Genomic DNA, 13,119 nt, shown 5'->3' with positions numbered 1-13,119 from the left:
ATACTACACTACATCCCACATGCTTGGCAAAATTCTATACCCAAATAGATCCTATATAAACTGGGATGGTATTAAATGGCTTCTTTGAAAAAGCTATGAATACACTCATCTGTTTTTACTAAGTTCATATATATATATATATATATATATATATATATATATATATATAGCCTATCACATGAGTAAGATGGTGTTTGTCCAAAGCATTAAAAGTTTGCTGAAGCAAATCTACATATAGGGCCTTCCATAGGTTCACAAACACACACACACACACACACACACACACACACACACACACACAATCATATTAGCTCTGCAGTTTTACACATGGTCACATGCCTCGTAGTAGTCCAGTCTCAGTCTCCATCTGAAAGCCCTGCTGCTACACTGTTTCACTGGTTAAAGTCATAGGAAAAGATCTGTGCCATTGGTATGTGGGATTTAGTGTGAATTGTCTTGAATTAAAATTTTAGCTCTACAACAAAATTATCATTCCATAAAAATTTTAAAATTCTTTGGAACATTCCATGGATTCTAGATGTAGAAGACTGGGAATATTTAAAGGTAAAAGGCCATTTTGTAGGTAAGTATTAATATGTTTTGAGTATGAATATGCAAAGAAATACTATAGTGTTGGACTTCTTTTAAAAGAAGTGAAATACCATTTTTTATTTTATTCAGTTGCAGAATAGATCCAGTTTATAATTCAATTTGAGAAAAGTAATTAATAGGAACACTATTTAAAGGTTCACAACAAACTACATTTTATATTTTAAAAAAATAAAGGAAGAAAACAGCAGAGGAATACATTGATTTGAGTCATCCTTGGGGAGCAATGTGGCCTTCTCCTACATTGTTAAAATTTCCCTGAAATGGTGCCTTGTTTTTATTCCAAGCTGCATTTCCTCCTTCAGGAAAAGGATCTGTTTTATATTTCAGGCTCACAGACTAGAGAAAGCATATTTGTGGTAAAGCTGAGGCAGTGGGAAGTAGGATGTGCTCTGAACCTATTCAGGGATAACAAATCAAAACCAGACATAGGCTTGGTTTCAAAAGTAGGTTTTTGTTATAGAGGATTTATCTAATGCTGGAAATACTGAAGAGCTATTAGATTGAGGTTTGGATAAGAATGGAAGAAAGCTAACAGACTATATTTTTGCCAAAATATTGATTTACATTCCATAGAAAGCCTTTTACTTGTTTTATTTTTCTATATTCATGAAAAAAGAAACATGTGCCTGGTATGAATATCCACACAGGACAAATTATGAATATGGGGTATTGAAAGAATGAATTTCCAAGAAAATTTGAATTTGATTTAATAATGAAACTTAGCTCCTGTTATAGGGATTTATTCTGTGTTTGATTGAAACTCAAAACAGCTAGCTATAAGGTCACCTCTATCTTTTAGATCAAGCTCACATAGAGCTGCAAATTTTAAGTTATTGGTTTCAAAATAAAGTACAGACCAGAATAACTTTCTTCTACAAATTATAAACATGGAATCCGCTACAGAAATGGCATCACCATCCTCCACATAGGAGCAACTGAGCTACAGATGTAAGCAGAATATTGCCCCTGTTCTTTGTTTCCTATTCATTTCTGTTTTTAGAAATGATTTCTCAAGCAAATTAGGCAAACCAACATATTTGAAATTTAGGAGAAAAATCTACTATCTTATTTTACATTTTATATAAATTCTTCCATATAAAATCTATTGTTCATGTAAAAAGAGCATAGGAGAATTACTTCATTTCTGTATGAGTTATTGGGTTCTGGCAAGGTGAAATTAGGTGAGCATAATGTTTGTGCCATCTTGATTCTTGGAGAAATATCATAATCATATTTTCCCCTTTTGTAGACAATTTTCTGATGTGGCACCTGCTCTGTCTCATAGGTTGAACAGAAAAATCGAAAGGAAAGTAGACCTTTGGCCTTTCATTCCTTGAATCTTTCCAACATACCTGGTTTGTCAGAACTTATTCTACATACAGAACTAGTTCTCATTCTTTGTAAAAACAGAGAACTCAGGAGTCATACCTGTAAATTTTTCTTTTTTTTTTAATTAATTATTCCATTTGTTTACATCTCAAATGATATCCCACTTCCCAGTTAACCCTCCACCAACACCCAATCCCACATCTGCCCTCTTCCCTCTCCTTTGCCTGTAAGAGAATGTTCCCCCACCCACCCATACTCTCCTGACCCACTGCTCTTGCATCCCCCTACTTTTGTTGCTGTCAGGCAAGACCATCCTCTGCTACCTATAGATTTGGAGCCATGGATCCCTCCAAGTACACTCCTTGGTAGGTGGTCTAGACAGATTCCCTGAGTTCAGTCTGATGGTTGGCTCCAAGCATCCACATCAGCATTGGTCAGTTGCTGGCCAGACCTCCCAAGGAACTGCCACACTGGGTTCCTATCATTCCGGCTTTCATCTTGATGTGACTCACCGAGTCATGTGTGCCTAGGTTTTTGATATAATAGTAGAATGCATATTTATCACACATGTACTTTGAGATTGATATCTCACTACTTCACATACTCAAAGATTCATCTTGGTTCCAATTAATTTTTTGGTTATAATTGAACAATGGTAATAAACATGACCTAAAATTAATCATAATATTAGAATTTCATTCAATGCATCTTAATCAGACAAATTATTTTAATAAATTAAATGTCAAATTGACACAAATGGATGCTATAAATAGTAATAACAGTTAAATATAATTACAAAGGTAAAGTCTTACTTTATATGTAAGTATAATATAGTAACAAATACGACAGTTACTCCTCAAACCATACAGTCCAAATTACATATTGTACCATTTAAATACAAGGCTCTGCAACCAAACTCAAGGGCCCAACCTCTATTCTTTTCAATGCTTGTATGGAAATAACTGTGAATAAGTGAATGGGAGAAAACTTTTTGTAATCTGAAATTCCAAATTTTCAACTATACCAAAATTAAATAAGACAAAATCAACAACAAAGAAATTGGAATATTACAAAGCAAAACAAACAATTTTTTAAAAAAGAGTCAAAGGAAAAGTACAAGAACACAAAATTATAGATGCACAAACACATACTTGTGCACACTCAGGAATCACTCAAAAAAAAAAAAAAAAAAAAAAAGAGAAAAGAAAAAGTGGAAACCATAATATACACCCAGACACCTGTCAGGTAGGAATAAAACAAAACAAACTCCCTGACTTAACATTATGAGACAACAAATCCCCCAGAATACTTTTCAGTTCATTTTTATGTTGGCAATATGGGCATGGAACTTACCTTTAAGAGTGGTGTGATTCCCCAGTGAGACTCCAGTGAAGAAACAAATTCTGCATTTGCAAGAGTCTGTCAGTTGTAGATTGCTTCTAGTGTACGGATGAAGATTTGTGTCCATTTCTTATGGAAGTGCCCTATCTGGTGCAGATCTGTGCAGGTCCGATGCATGCTGCCCCAGCCTCTGTGTGTTTATAAGTGCAGCAGGCTTGCATCTAGAATGACTTGAGTGTCCTGGATTCTTCTGGTTATTATATTCTATTATACTCCTCTTTCACACAGTTTCCTGAGCCCCAAAGGGAATAATTTGGTGCATACATCCTGTTTAGGATCAAGCGTTACAAGATCTCTCACTCTCTCTCTATTGTTTGGCTGTGGGTCTCTGTATTTGTTCATATCTGGCTCATGAGAAAGCTTCTTTGATGAGGATTGACCAAGGTTCTGATCAATAAGTATAACATACCATCTTTAACTCAGATATCTTATTTGTCAAAATATAATTCACTATAGAATGTTTAAGTTACATGTACTAATTTAAATACTTCACTGTCCACAATTGACATATTGTTAGCATACAAAAATATTTATACTGATTATTTATTGCTGTCTATATTTTCATCTTTACAAGTAAATGTTTATATTAATTAAATTTCAAAACCTAATTCTTGTGATATAATGTTATAGCCAATGCATAAAAATAGTAGGCTAAGGTGGAATTTTATGAACTTTTTGGAACATTTTAATTTTCTTCTTTACTTAACTGTTTTTCTTTGTTTATTCTATAAAATTTATATAAATAGAATAATATATTTAGATATGGTGTTTTTCCCAAAAGTATCTGAAAAAAATAAAATAAAATGAAATTGCATATAAATGACTTTGTGAATCCTGTGGTTTCACATACATGGAGATTACAATGCTGTCAGGCAAAATATATTTCATCTTATTTTCTGTTGTCTCAGTCAGTAAATCACTTGTTTTCCCTTAAACTAGTTCAATTCACTGGCCAGCATGTCAAATTATTTTGCTATCTCTTCTTTAGTTAAATTGTGAGCACAACACACTTAAATGACACAAGATGACTATCTTAGCTTTTTCACAGTCTCTTGTAATCTCCTAAGAAGTTCAGTATCTGACAGGTCATGTGATGACCTGTCATAACCATGATGCATGGATTTGAAGGACCTCTTTTCTGAATTTTCATGAGTGTATACATCTTACTGCCCTCAGTTAATTTTTTATAACTTATAGTTTGCATTTATTGTTTGATAATTCTTTTTTTATTGATATTTTCTTTATTTACATTTCAAATGTTATCCCCTTTCCTGGTTTCCCCTCAGAAAACCCCTATCTCTTCTCCCCTTCCCCTGCTCACCAACTCATCTACTCCTACTTCCTGGCCCTGGCACTCCCCAATACTGGGGCATAGAACCTTCACAGGACCCAGGGCCTCTCCTCCCATTGATGACTGACTAGGCCATCCTCTGCTATATATGCAGCTAAGTTATGAGTCCCAACATGTGTTTTTTTGGTTGTTGGTTTAGTGCCAGCGAGCTCTGGGGGTACTGGTTAGTTCATATTGTTGTTAATCCTATGTGTCTACAAACCCCTTCAGCTCCTTGGGTACTTTCTCTAACTCCTTCATTGGGGACCCTGTGCTCCGTCCAATGGATGGCTGTGAGCATCCACTTCTGTATTTGTCAGGAACTGGCAGAGCCTCACAGGAGACAGTTATATCAGGCTCCTATCAGAAAGCTCTTGTTGCTATCCACAGTAGTGTTTGGGTTTGGTGGTTGTTTATGGGATGGATCCTAGGTGGGATAGTCTCTGGATGGTCATTCCTTCAGTCTCTGCACCACACTTTGTTTCTGTAACTCCTTCCATGGGTATTTTGTTCTCCCTTCTAAGAAGGATCGAAGTAATAATAATTGTATATATATGGTTTTTCAAGACAGTGCTTTTCTGTTTAGCTCTTGCTGTCCTGGAACTCACTCTGTAGACCAGGTTGGCCTCGAACTCAGAAATCCACCTGCCTCTGCCTCTGCCTCCCAAGTGTTGGGATTAAAGGTGTGTGCCATTTTACCTGTCACTGCTTCTTTTCCTACTCCACAATTTTTCCACCCAACTTCACATATTCCTTCTGTCTATTCCCAGAGGCTCTTATTAATACCAGTATGGGCGTTAGTATAGGCTTATTTCCTGGAGCTTGAGCACCCTACCAACAGCCATACTTCAAAATAAATTGCCTGTCTTACTTGGCTTTAGATATTACCTTTACACAGCTCAGAATCATTGAATGACGCTTAATTTGGCCAATTCCCCAAATCAAATTCTTCTGGAACCATAGCTGTGAGATATCATCTAGATTGATAATTCATATGGGAGAACACCATCCACTATGGGTAGCACTGTCCTTATACAAAGAGGGCATAGTATATATAAGCAATCTAGTCAAGCGTGAGCCATAGTGCAAGAACTCACAGCGGTTGGTTTTCTGCTCTGAGTTATTGCTTTTCAGTTTCTCCCTTGAGTGAGTTCCTGATTTCCTACTTTCCATCAATGATGGATTGTGATCTGGAGCTGTAAGATGAAAACAGTAATTTCCTATACAAGTTAGTTTTTGTAGTAGCATTTATCACAGTAACAAGAAAGTAACTGGAGCACTGACTCTCCCTTTGCAATTGACTCTCAATTGCCAATAGCTCCTCAGGAAGGGCTGGAACTTGTGGATTGCTGTGTGTACACAGGTGAGATTGGATGAAATCTTAATTAGTCGGATAAGGTTAGAGCCTGTGATTGTGCAGTGGAAAAAGAAGGCGGAGCTGAAAGATTTAGAGAGGGGACTGGGGGGGGGCGAGGAGGAAGGGAAGGAGGAAGGGAGGGGGGAGAGACAGAGAGACAGAGAGACGGAGAGACGGGAGAGACAAGATGGTAACTGAAGGAGATGAGGGGAGATCGCAGCTTCAGGTTTCTACCTAACCATAGCGTGGATTGATTTTTGATAATTACGTGCTACGGGAACTTCATGAGTCCTTCCCAGCTTCATGCTAGAATTTTTGTTGGATTAACCTGTGGCAGGTTTTGTCCAGGTGACCACAGTCATCATGTCCACATATGCCGCAACCTGGCATGTCGTGAAAACACTCATAGCTAATATTCTTCCATAGCTTCTTACAAACTTTCTGCCCCTTCCATGATAACCTCTGAGCTTTGGTGAGTATGGTATGTTATTTTGGAGTAAACACTCCACAGTATCTTATTCTCTGCAATCTTACCAGTTTTTGTCTTCATGGTAATTACCATCTATTATAAAAAGATGCTTATCTGGTGATGGTTGAGAGCTGAACTAACAAGTGAGTTTAAAGTAAGTATTTAGAATGTAATTTAATTCAGCAGAACAATTTCGCAGGCATTCATGGGGGGACCTAAAATTTTATGTTGGACTTATGACACCTAGGATCAATAACCTAGTCACAGTTTATTGGTTAACAGTGCTAGGTATTAATTCCGTATTCTGGAGCAGGTATTGATTCAAATTCGATAAATATTTCTTCCTCCTATGACCTCCATGCTACTATTACACTAAAGTGTAAGCTTTGCCGGACTGGTCATTATAGTACTTTGCAGGGTCCACAGGTGAGTTAGACAGATATTTTTCTTCCCCAGTAATATTCATAACATATTCTAGCACAAGAGCTGGCTAGCATGGGTCATGCTTCTGGGTGAGAACCAGCTTCATATGCCAGGAATTTTGGTTCAAGCATGTGGTGTCTTCTTCAATTGTGTCTTAATCAACGTCAGAAAGGAAATAAAGAACATACACAACCCGCTGAATTACTTTGGGAGTTTATGGGATACCCCCGACCTATAGTCGAAGCTGGAAACTCACATATGCCACTATGATTTTAAATTGCTAGCCTATGGAAACTAAGGCATGAATTACACCAATATGTAGGAGAACTCCATGGCTTGTGTTCATTCTCTAAATACTTTATAAAAATTCTGTTGCTTCTTAAAGTTTGGGGTCTGGTTTGATAGCTTTCTGCGAAACAAAGTATGAAAATACAGGTAGCCATAGTCCACTTTGGACAGCAATTAAGATTCAGTCTTGTGTAGTAATAATTGGAAATTTTGAATGTTGGCATGGTGATTTTTGTAGCCATCAATAAACTGAATTATGGTACCAAGGAAGGCATTGTTTCAATTTTAATATTAATATGTCCTAAACATAAAATACCAAGTAGCTCCAAATTAGTGTGATTTTAATTAGAGTTTTACAACATTTAAGATTAAGAACACAAGCCGGGCAGTAGTGGCGCATGCCTTTAATCCCAGCACTCGAGAGGCAGAGTCAGGTAGATTTCTGAGTTCAAGGCCAGCCTGGTCTACAGAGTGAGTTCCAGGACAGCCAAGGCTACACAGAATCCCCATCTTGAAAAAAAAAATTAAAGAGATTAACACAGGTGAAGAAAGTTATACAAATATAATCTAATTGATAAGCATTTTGTAACTTCAAAATAAAAAATTAATGTAATTTAATAGAACTTTAATGATTTTTGTGTATATGGATATATGTCTTTACTTATAAATATAATATATATGATATATGTAAGCATTTACTTTGTAAAGTTAATTTGTAAAAGAATAACCAGACATAAGAAATGTTAAAATAGGCAAGGCAGTGGTGGTACATGCCTTTAATCCCAGCACTTGGGAGGCAGAGGCAGGAAGATTTCTGAGTTCAAGGCCAGTCTGGTCTACAAAGTGAGTTTCAGGACAGCCAGGGCTGCACAGAGAAACCTTGTCTCGAAAAACAAAAACAAAAATGAAAACAAAAGAAAAGAAAAAAGAAAAAAGAAAGAAATGTTAAAATATTTGAACATGTATTGCTACGTTATAGAACATGTTAAATTTTTTGAGATTTTATTCAAAATAAGTGCAGCATGGCCATTTGATAACAATTGTCAACTTATAATGTGACTTACAAAAGATCTAAAGCTATTGAACCAACCAAGAAGATGCTCTCTATTATTTTCAAGTTAAATTACAAAAGACATAAATCATATTTAGAATCAGTAGTCAGGTAGATGAAATCCAGCAATGCTTGGGCAGTGTGAAGGCAGGAAACCATACTAAGAATGAAGTAAACACTCAGAAAGGAGCATGGAGAACATTGAAATAGGAAGCTATTCTCTCTGTGGTTTCAACTTAATGCTTTACAGAAGTCTTCATATTATTTAAATTCACAATAGAAATCCTGAGTAGAAATGAGTCTACATGAGATATACAATGTGACCCATGTGAGCTTATAGACAAGTAGGGCATAATAGAAGGACAATAAGTGTACATTCTGAAGACATCATTAACAGTTGCCTGAGAGACAAGCATGTGTTGGCGCACAAAGAGTGAGGGGTTGCTTTTACACTCAGATCATACAATCATTCAGGGAAATTCAGTGACTGGAAGAAAATCCCAAAAGGAAAACTAAAAGTAAGACCATGCTCTCAGTAAGTTCCCAATATTAATGAAGACCACAGAGCAGTTATATAATATTTTAAATATGATTTAAGCAAAAGTATCCTGGAATAGCCAGCAAAACCAAGACCAAACCCCTGTAAATCTCCCTTGTCTGATTAGATTACTGAAAATTTAAGATAAAAATATCTAGGAAAAAGAATTTTAATATCCAGAAGATCCTAAAGGAAAATCGTGCTTTTTAAAACATAAATGGTTTCAATTTTATATACTTAAAACATCAATTACAGGTTTAAAAAAATATTTTCAGTATCTATCTATAAGCATAGGAAATTTAGTTATTTAGACATCAGAAAGTGTTCTCAAGAAACTGAGCAAAACCAACAAGCTTAAATAACATTGAGTAGGATTTATACTATAAAAATGAGATTTCCTGTAGTGGGGGTTGTTAAATCCAAGAATAAGGGATAGAAGGAAGCTGTCCTTTTCTTTGAAGGGGGGGGGGAGAATTAAGGTAGCTACCCATCTGTCAAGAAAGTTTAAGGCAGGGTGAATGGATTAGGTGACCTTTCAAAATTACTTCCATCCCGGAATTTATGATGTCACTATAAACCAGCAGGCCGAGATGGGATCATGGGAAGGAAACACTGACTCTTATGCTTGCTTGTGCTATTTGTTGAACACAGGAATAGTGAGGTATCTTGTTTGAAGCAATCATATCAAGTGTTATAAGATCTGAAATAAGGTATCTTGGACAACCATTATTTGTACCACTGGATTGTTCAGAAAAAATTAATTGAGTTTGGATTTTCTGCATAACCTCCATGAATTATGTGTACAAAACTTACTCTCAGTACACCATGAAAGTGGTAGCCTGGTCCCTACTCCCAGGCATGATGGTAATTTCTGTGCCAAGTTGTTAAGAGACATTGCCATGCACTTGCGGAGATGTGAACTCTGCTTTGCCTTCACGATATTAAATACCAAAAGCACTCAGTTCAGAACAGATCGTATTTAATACAAATGTTTTCTTTAAGTGTCTAAACATTGTGAGCATTACTAGGCCTATATGGCAATAGCATAGATGGGGACTTTCTTGAAGATAGTACTTCATCTTATCTGTATCTTCTTTTTGCTCACTAATTTAACCAAATAAGATTCTGGGATTGCCAGTTATAGCCCCAGCAGTTGTCAGTGCAGAAACACACTAAGGAGACACATACAAAGCCTACTCTCTTACTTCTGTTTTATACATGTTAATTTGTTATTTTAAAATCTCTACCCTAGACAGTAACCTATTTTTCTAAGTTCCACTTTTATAATAATATTTTGGCAAAACTTACTGAATCAGAGAGATTGTATAAATATTATTTGCTTTTTATAGTTGAATTGAGCCAGCAGAAAACTCATGACTTCTGAATGTGTTTCTTTTATTCTCCAATATCTGAAGGGTAAAAATCATTCTGAAGATATAGACATATATCATTCATGCAGAATAATAGGCGTGCCTGTGCTGTTGTTGTCTAGAATGGGCATGCTCTATTAATCAACCAGAATTTCTTCTCCTATGGACACATACACATGCTGAATTTAAAATGTGTTGCCCCTACATCACCATGAGTTTCAAATGTTCCAAAGCTAGTGAGAAATTCTATGATTTGAGACAAAAAAAAAAAAAATCCTTCATTGTGGCCTCTTTTATCAATCCATGTTATCAGGTATCATAAAATTGTCAAAACCATGTGGGAAAATTAATTCATGTAAAAACTGTTCAGTTATATGTACATATGCACAACAGTTCATTAAAAACAAATCATATAGTATGACTCTTAAAACATGTTGAATCATGTCTAGTAGTACAATTTTTAAATTTCCATACTCTGGAATCTCATTGTTTAAATCCTAGGAAAAATTTGTTTATATTGAGAAAAAAGTTCAAATAGTATAATGATGAATAAAAATCTTAAAAGGATATTATATCACATTTTAAATTGAAGTGGAATTATACCATTCTCCCCTTTCCTTCTTTTAGTCCCTCCCATCTACCCTACTCAAAGCATTCCTTTGATCCCTCCATTCTCAATTACATATAGTCATATTCTTTGATTTTTATTGTTATACTCATATATAGGTATATATGAACTCTATAGGTTGAGCCCAGTTTTGTTGGTGGCATACATAGGACTATTGTTCTGATTTCAACAGAGCTAACACATATGTCATATATTCATCTATCAATGATTTCTCAAATATTGCTTTAAAATTTTCAAGATTAAGTTCAAGTAACCAGGAAGGAATGACAGCCACATAAAAGATAGCTAAGGTTTGAAATACTGTTCAGGATAAAGTTGTAAAGCGAAACAGTGACTGTGAAAAGCATAAATTAGCACAATTAGGAAGTATTTCCTGAAAACAAGTGTGTTTATTTCTAGCACATCTGTAGAATACATCGGAAGAAATGTGATATTTTTTGCAGCTTATTTGGAAAACAGTGTAAGGCAGAGACAGCAATGCTGTCTTTTCCATAGCATTATTAATTTTGGTTCTAGGAAAGGACTGCTGGGTTTACATCTCATTAACTGATTCACACGGAATCCTTAGGGCTGGAGGCCTAATAGAAGCTCCCCTGTTTCACAATACTTATTAAACTAATCCCCACATCTTTAATGTAGTGTAACTTCCTATAAATTCTTTTAAGGTCAGCCTGTCACGTTGAAATCGACAGTGCTATTGTCAACTCCACTAGATTGTAAATAGTATTGTGAGCTACTCTCAAGTTCAATAGTAGGTGATAGACCCTTGTTGTTTCAGACATCTTAGAAAATGTGTTTTGATGCATTTTACCACAAAAAATCATTAATAACTATAGATTATATGTTTTATCATATGATTTCTACATACCAGTCCATATAGTACTAAGTACAACTCAACTCACATTTATTATTTATTCTAAACTATGCATTTAAAATTCAAAGATTCATGTTTGCTTCGGCAGCATATATATTAAAATTGGAATGATGCAGAGAATATTACCATGGCCTCTGTGCAAGGATTACAGACAAATTCTCGAAGGATTCCATATTTTTTTTCAGGAAGTCTTGTGGAGGCACTGGGGGAAAGATTGAGGAACACAGGGGATAGAGACTCAACAAGAAGGTCCACAAAAAAAGACCAACAGTGTCAACTAAATTGGACACATTGTGACTCAGAGAGACTGAACCATCAATTAAGCTACATGCAAGGGCTAGACCTAGGCACTCTCCCTCCCTCATAAACATGTTGCTGATATGTATCTTGGTCTTCATGTTACTCTCTCCAACAACTGGAGAAGGGGCTAGCCTGACTTTGTTGCCTGCCTGTGAATTCTATTTCCCTAAATGATCTGCCATTTCTGACCTCACTGGGAGAAGATATGCCTAGCTAGTTCTGCATTAACTTGAGGTACCAGGTAGGTTGGTACTCAGGGGAAACCTCCTATTTCTCAGAGATGAGCTGGAGGTGTGGTGGGAAGAGAGGCAGCATCATGGTAGAAACTGGGAGGAGAGGAAAGGCTGTGATAGAGACGTTAAGTTAATAAATAAAGTAATGGAAAAATGAAATAAAATTTGAAGATTCTCTTGGGACTCTTTATTGAACCTTGAAATGGAACAAACTTTGTTCCTTCCTGAGAAATCACTCAGTCCTCTTTCCAGACTACCCCCATTGGTTTATGTCAACCCCTAGATACCTAGAAACACTTTATACCTGGTACTTCCAGTGGCTACAAAGAGATGGAACTCAGGTGATTCACTTCCTGTCCTCCATTGTGATTTCTTCTTTCCCATCTTCAGCCCTGTAACAACTTCCTTGAGGGGCCCTTCCTCCTACCTCAGCTCAGTTCTCTGGAGATTCCAGCCCTTGCTGTAGATCCAGGACTCTTCTACCCCCTTCTACCCGGCTTCTTCAGATTAGTCATTGTCTTATTGCAACCTTCTTGTACTCCTCCTCCTAACACACCTTCAACTCCTTGAAGAAAAGTTTAAGGTCCCCTTTGCTTCGTCCTACATCCTATCTCATCCCACTCTCCTATCCCTACTTTATTCTTTTCTGCCACTCATTAATATACAGATAGACTCTCTAGAAGGAAGCCCACACTTTCCAACATTCCAGAGAGGACAACAGAAACAAAGATCCAGAGTAACAACACAAAAAGGATAAAAACAGATATCAACACATAGAACCACATCGATCATTGTAACTCCTAGAAACCAGCACAGATACAGAAACAGAAATTACTAATTATATATGCCTCCACAAGAACCTAATAACCCTAACACAGAAAAGCATAGGTGAATAAGTTAATGAAAATACAAACAA

At 36.2% G+C, this 13,119-nt stretch overlaps 1 non-coding gene across 1 annotated transcript; it reads left to right on the top strand.

The window, feature by feature from the left end:
- The first annotated feature begins 11,742 nt into the window (after positions 1-11,742).
- Positions 11,743-11,849, top strand: LOC115062548. The gene has a single exon (XR_003842489.1). It is a non-coding gene; the product is annotated as a U6 spliceosomal RNA (small nuclear RNA).
- Positions 11,850-13,119: the final 1,270 nt, after the last annotated feature.

This window comes from Mus pahari, chromosome 18 (genome assembly GCF_900095145.1).
Source record: "Mus pahari chromosome 18, PAHARI_EIJ_v1.1, whole genome shotgun sequence".
NCBI lineage: Eukaryota > Metazoa > Chordata > Mammalia > Rodentia > Muridae > Mus > Mus pahari.
Note: the sequence above shows the minus strand (reverse complement) of the source record. Positions and strands in the feature narration are given on the sequence as shown.